Source organism: Pseudorca crassidens, chromosome 2 (assembly GCF_039906515.1).
Source record: "Pseudorca crassidens isolate mPseCra1 chromosome 2, mPseCra1.hap1, whole genome shotgun sequence".
In the NCBI taxonomy this organism is placed as follows: Eukaryota; Metazoa; Chordata; class Mammalia; order Artiodactyla; family Delphinidae; genus Pseudorca; species Pseudorca crassidens.
In genome coordinates this window covers 5,837,250-5,844,669 of record NC_090297.1, presented here as the reverse complement: position 1 = coordinate 5,844,669, position 7,420 = coordinate 5,837,250, and positions in this window count along the sequence as shown.

The following is a 7,420-nucleotide window of genomic DNA, read 5'->3' as shown; positions in this document are numbered from 1 at the left end:
CAGCTTTGGACTTTTGATGTTTAATTCTCTGTTGTCCATTATCCACAAACACAAAGGGACCGGTCATGCCCCACAGGCTTGGGTCACCCAGGCTAATTCATTTGTCCCAGGTTATAAACACAGAAAATCCACCATTTATTCTGCTTATCTGACAGAGGTTATGTTTATTACACAGACTGTACCATACTCTTATCATAGTATATTTTGGTATAATGTCTAAATGTTATAAATGAAAAACACAGGAACTTGGGGGTATGAGTCACCTTTCCCCCTAAATGACAGTTAACAAAGAATGAAAGTAAAGACAGAATTAAATGGTCCCCTTTGAGGATTAATTTAGGAAATCCAATAATTAAGTTTAATAGAAATGCATGGAAATTTCTCTAATCCAAATAAATGAACATATTTAGGGATGTACAAGTTGCAAACAGTTTTCTAAATGCTGCAAAACAAGCTTCGGTTACTTCTGAAGCAAATTTGGATTTTCGTCTTTGGTGGAAGGTATCACTCTGGTGGAAACTTTTGATATGAGGGGCCTACGGTGGCTAAAGTGGGTGTCTCCCTCCTCTGCAGAGCCGATCTTTCCACTGTGGGTGAGGTGTGCTCACGGACCACAGAGAGTGTGAGTTATGTGTGGTCTGTGTGTGGTAAGGCCAGAAGAGCAGTCATTACCTCTTTTTTTTTTTTTTTTTTTTTGCGGTACGCGGGCCTCTCACTGCTGTGGCCTCTCCCGTTGCGGAGCACAGGCTCCGGACGCGCAGGCTCAGCGGCCATGGCTCACGGGCCCAGCCGCTCCGTGGCATGTGGGATCTTCCCAGACCGGGGCACGAACCCGTGTCCCCCGCATCGGCAGGCGGACTCTCAACCACTGTGCCACCAGGGAAGCCTTACCTCTCTTTTTTAAAAAAAAAACCTCTATAATAAAACACACATTGGTCATTTCACAGAAAAAAAGAATATCTAAGAAAAACGCTTATTTTTTTTAAAGTTCTATTCCTGTTGCAATGTCAAATCATAAGGCTAATTAATAGTGAAATAACGTGCTATTCTTTGTAAACGATGGAAACAGACTTTAGTGCCTAAGTACGAGAAAGATTTCAAGTTTGGGATTTCTTTGTCTCCCAACACCTGACTTTTTAGTCACATACAAACATGAATGCTGTTTTTTATATCAATATTGATTCAGATAGCTGTATTTCAAATCGTCACTGAAGCCTTTCAGTTAACACGTCTTTCACAAATTCACGGAAGAGGCTGATTCTGACAAACCCACTGAAGGGATGACTCTGAAATAGGTGACTTCTTCATTGGACCGGCATCCTCTGGAAGCTCTGATCAGCCCCGTGCTAGGACACGAAGACAACGGACCCACCTCCCCCTTGAGGGCTTTGAGGCCAGGGGACTGATAAGAGACACAATGTTACCAGGACCTACTATGTGCCAGGAGTAGACAAGAGCGCTGATCTCCTGGAACTTCCAGCCTGGTAAAGAGACAGCAGTGCATCAGGGTGCCTGCGTGTTTGGTGGGGAAGGGGGAAAAGCACACGCAGCAGGGGTGGAGGGAGGACTTCCTGGGGACGGTGAGGACAACTGGGAGGAGTAGGTGGTATCTACTCAGGCTGTGTGTTTTCCAGAAGAAGCGAGGGTCCCAGGCAAATGGGAGTGAGCGTTGGGGTCAGGGAATGGAGGGGAGATGAAGGGAGCTGCAGGGTCAGCAGGGACCAAGTCCCCAGAGTTTAGAAGCTAAATTTAGAAGCTCGGATTTTAAACTGTGGACACTGACGGGGGAGCCAGGGAAGGGATTTGATGTGATTTGCGTTTTCAAAAGATCTCCCTGACTACAGTGAGGAAAATGGATTAAAGGGATGGGGGGCGCCTCCAGGAGAGACACATCTGGGGATGGGGCACAAGGCCCTGGTTCCTGGCTTGGGCAGTTGGGAAGACAGTGGTACTGTCAGCAGAAGAAAGAAACCCTGGAGGAGGAAGGGGCAGGTCCAGTGTCAGCCCCAGACCCTGTGGTATACCCCAGCGGAGGGGCCACATGGTGCAGGGGGTTGGGGGGGAGATGGGGGATGCGGAAAGGGGCATCGCAGAGGCCAGGGCGGGGTCTCCAGAATCCAGCAGGTGACGGTAGAGTCAGGACCATCCAAGGCCACCAAGATGCCAGGAGAGTTGACAACAAAACAGATACTGGCGGGCTTCCCTGGTGGCGCAGTGGTTGAGAGTCCGCCTGCCGATGCAGGGGACGTGGGTTCGTGCCCCGGTCCGGGAAGATCCCACATGCCGCGGAGCGGCTGGGCCCGTGGGCCATGGCCGCTGAGCCTGCGCGTCCGGAGCCTGTGCTCCGCAACGGGAGAGGCCACAGCAGGGAGAGGCTCGCGTGCCGCAAAAAAAAAAAAAAAAAAAAAAGACAAAGACAAAGAAAAAAACAGATACTGGGTTTAGCTACAAGGTATTAACCTTAATGGGAACTCTTTCAGGGGAAAGCCAGGCCGTGGGAATGCATGGTAAGAGACAGCAGGCGAACTCAAACCTTTCAAAAGTTAGATGGTAAAAGAAAGGTGATGGCATGGGAACCGGGGAGCCACCTGGGGTCCTGGGGTAGGGTTATCGAATAAAACACGGCACTCTCCGTTAAATTTGAATTTTAGAGAAGAGGTGAATAATTTCTCAGTATAAATAGGTCCCATGCACTATTTGGGACATGCTTTTAGTGAAAATTGTCTGTGGTTTATCTGAAATTCAAATTTACCTGGCGTCCTGTTTTGTTTTGTTTTTTTTTTTTGGCTGGGCCACGTGGCTTGTGGGATTTTAGTTCCCTGACCAGGGATTGAAGCCGGAGCCCTTGCAGTGAGAGCTCAGACTCCTAACCACTGGAACGAATTCCCATGGGCGACCTGTATTTTTATTTGCTAAATTTGGCAAACCTCGTTAAGGGGGAGTATTTGGTTCTCTTTTAATCAGAGAGACTTGAGCAAGGTGAGATGCAGATGTTAAAGGGAGAGTCTAGGGACTTCCATGGTGGCGCAGTGGATAAGACTGTGCTCCCGATGCGGGGGGCCTGGGTTCCATCCCTGGTGGGGGAACTAGATCCCACATGCATGCCGCAACTAAGGAGCTGGAAAGCCGCAACTAAGGAGCCCTGGAGCCGCAACTAAGACCCGATGCAACTAACTAACTAAATAAATAAGAGAGAGTGTATAACGGGAATCAGGTTGGGGGTTGGGGGTGGGCGGGCGGGCAGTGCCTGAGGGGTGGACAGGGTGTGGCTGGAGCGCAGGGAGTGAGGGTGGAAGTATCCATGGGGGCCAGACGAATGCAGGTGCTGGGCTAGATGGAGGGAGGGGGAGCTGCCTGACAGAAGGTTCTCTGGGATCCTCTGCCGGTGTGGAGGGTGTAGGGGAGGCTGAAGGATGGGAGATAAAGAGCTCATTTTATTGGAGGGTTGGCGAGCTCCTTCCAGGTAAGAGCTTCACCCTGCAGGGGCGGCGGGTCCTGATCCACTAGGGCCGAGCTTCCTGCAAGGTCTCAGAAGACACCGAGTGAACTGCCCACCCCCCACCCCTGGGGCCGGGGTTTTCCAGGAGGGAGTGACAGAGGTCAGCGGGAGAAGGAAGTTGAAGATATTGGCAAGAGAGTTGCAAAAAGATTCCAAGTTCAGATTTTACACGTGAACTAGGTACTTTCTATAAAGGCCATTATAGTACATCATTCAATGTTTCTGAAGACAGGTTACCAAAAACACTTAACTCACAGGGTAATGTTAGGGCTCCGGCAGCAGCATATAGCAAAACAGCCTCCTCTAGTGCATGAGAATTTCAAGGAGGAAATGGACGTCAGCAAGGGAAGGAAGTCAGCTGAAAAGTGCTGTCCTTCCTCTCTCCCCACTTTGAACCTCCCACTCCACCCCCAGCCTGCATGGGATAAGAAGAGCTCAGAGCCTTTGATACCAGAATATGGCTTTGACCATGACAAAGCCTGGGTGTACAGACTGGTGTATACATTGTGTACTGGAGAGAACTCACTGTAACCAGACATCATCCTCACCACCTAACATCACATTGTATAATTCTTTCTTCTTTATTGTCTGGCAACCACTGAATTTCTGCTGTGACCCTTGGAAAGTGCCAGTAACTGTGGGTTGAATGAACGAGTGAATGAATGAGATCAGGTAGGCACACTGAGAGCCACCCGCTTTTTGCATAATTTTCAAGAAAATATTTCTGCAACACCAACACCTTTCATTTATTGTAATAAGATCCCGCCAAATTCTCTTCTACCTTTTACCCAGTGAAGACAGAGGTTGGGTGAGTTGCTCTCTATGGTTACTAAGAGCTTTAAGATTGATAGCGGTTTATTTTCTTCCAACTTCGATCATGATTGCTGGTCTTAGCAGGGAGAGGGACTTGTAAGAAGGCTGAGCAACATATAAGTGTTCTTTTCCACTTTGGGGTGATTGGGGGAAAAGTTAAAGATTGTATCTTCCATTTGGGATGCATATCATTCCCTGATTTTGCTTCTGTTCAGAGGATCTGAGATGGGATTTCATCTTCTGCTCTTGATGTTGGCAAGATCCTGTGAAATAAACACTTTACCCCGGTGTGGAAGAGACAACCTGTCAAACACTGAGAGCTGAGATGAGGTGGCATTAGACCAGCACATGCTGGCATACATAAGAAATCCTGGGTTGCGCTTTTTCAAGATTTCTTTTCACTCTTATTCAAGTCACATAACAAGCCAGAATCTATTGAGAACTCTTCCATCTGATACACCTGCTAAGACAGCTTGAGGCCATATAGTACTTGGGTTAAGTTCATGGGTGTTGGACTCAGCCAGTTTGAGGTTTGATCACTGCCCTCATGCCTTGTGGCTGAGTCAACGTATGCTCTAAGCCTTGGTTTCCTCCTTTGTAAAATGACATGGGGCAGTTGCTAAGATGACATAAATAAGGCCTGTGGCACCGTGTCCCTCACAAGCCAAGTGCTCAAGAAGCCATCTTATCATATTCTTATTAAATAAGCATGTACAATTCTATCGAGCAATTTAACATTTCTGATTGCAACAAATGCTGTTAACTCAGTGTAATTATAATCACACATCCTGCAATTATGGTGTTTCCAAATATAGACACTGGCTGGTCTGGTTCTAAGAGGCCCCAAGAAATCAATCCTAGCACAGCTGTCCGATGTGGGGATGCCTGCTTACCTCCTGTGCAGTTTTGCACTCCGATAACCATGGCTGTGTTCCATTTCTTCCTTCTTCACTGAAAAAAATACAGGAAGTTGAAATAGCAGGGACTTCCATCTAAAGTAAAACATTCCATGTATTAAGCTTTACAAGTGAATTCTGCGTATATGTTTGACAGTGGAACAATGTTCCCTTATTTTAAAAGACAAATTCCTTCATGGCTTGTGTAATGTTAATGAATAAATATGTTTGGTACATGAAATCACCCTACGCTATGCTTATTCCTGTGTCACAGAACACTTTTTAAAAATAGAATTCTTCTTCTGGCCTATAGATCTCAAATATGAAGCATTCTTAAAATAAAGTTAAATGTTCATAGAGAATACTATGGAAAAATACTGCTCTTTTGGAATTTTTAGGTATCAGTGCTTAGCCTTAATAATTTTTGAGATATAAATTTTAAATAAAGATATGGAATAAGAGCGTCAAAACTGTCTCAAATGATAAATGCTTAAATTGCTGCAGATAATTAGCAAAAACAAATTTGTTTTCCATGATGCATTTGCAATGATATTTTAAAATTAGGCCATACCACTCTACCATGACTTATTAATTATTAAGTTGAATTTTTTGTGCTATTTCTTAATATATATTTATTTATTATCTTTTGCTGTGTTGGGTCTTAGTTGCGGCCCGTGGGATCTTTGTTGAGGCATGCGGGATCTTTCATTGAGACGTGTGGGCTCTTTGTTGTTTCACGCGGGCTTCTCTCTAGTTGTGGCATGCGGGTTTTCTCTCCTCTAGTTGTGGCGCGTGGGCTCTGTAGTTTTGCAGCCCGTGGGCGCTCCCATTGAGGCGGGCGACCTCAGTAGTTGTGGCGTGCGGCCTTAGTTGCCCCGTGGCATGTGGGATCTTAGTTCCCAGACCAGGGATCGAACCCATGTCCCCTGCATGCACGGCAGATTCTTTACCACTGGACCACCAGGGAAGTCCCTAAGTTGAATATTAATACAGCAATGAATTTCTTCTTTCATGCTTATGAATATTTTTATAGAGCCCTGGAGGTGAAACTGCTGGACTATAGGGCATGTGAATTTAAAATGTTTATAAGTACTGTGCAGCACAGGGAACTCTACTCAATACTCTGTAATGGGAAAAGTATCTAAAAAACAGTGAATGTATGTATATGGATAACTGATTCACTTTGCTGTACAGCAGAAACTAACACAACATTGTAAATCAGCTATACTCCAATAAAAACTAAAAAAAAATCATATAAAAGGTATGCAAGGTACACATATAGGGAGAAAAGTGAAGGAAAGCCATATTTTCTGATAAGAAAAAAGTAATATTTTAAAATATTTACCTGTAGATTCAATGAAATTCCATTAAGCTTTCTACAATTTTGTGTTTTTCATGGTATTTAACAAAAATTTTCTGAAAGGTATTTTGAATACCAAATAACCTGGCATATCTAAATCATTACTTTCAGAGAGGCCCTCGTCCATGTGCTATCCAGATTTATTATAAATATGGATGAATTGAGAGGAAATAGCTATTATTTGTTTTATATTTCAATACATGTTCCAAATTGATTAAAACAAAAATCAAAATATTTTGCATTTTAAAATGAAATAAAATAATATGTTTACAGGTGTTGCAAAATTGTCCTTTAACAGGGACTGGGGGTAAGGATGATGTAAAAGTTCTGGAAATAGTGGCAATGGTTACACAGCATTGTGAATGTTCATTTTTTTCCCAAAGTTTTCTAATGACATGTTTATAATACAGTTTCCTGTAATTCAATCACTTCTTTTTTATTGAAATATTGTTGACATGCAGTATTAAGTTAGTGTCAAGTGTACTCCATAATGATCTGACATTTGCATACATTATAAAATGACCAGCACAATAATTCTAGTAACCATCTGTTCACATACAAAGTTATTACAGTATTATGGACCATACTCTTTATGCTATATATTCTATCACTGTTGCTTATTTATTATATAACTGGAGGTTTGTACCTCTTACTCTCCTTCACCTATTTTGCAACCCCACCAGTCCCCCCTTCTGGCAGCCAACTATTTGTTCTCTGTATCTGTGAGTCTGTTTTTGTTTTGTTTTTTAGATTCCATGTATAAGTGAGATCATACGGTATTTGTCTTTCTCTGTCTGACTTATTTCACTTAGCATAATATCCTCTAGATTCATCCATGTTGTTGCAAATGGC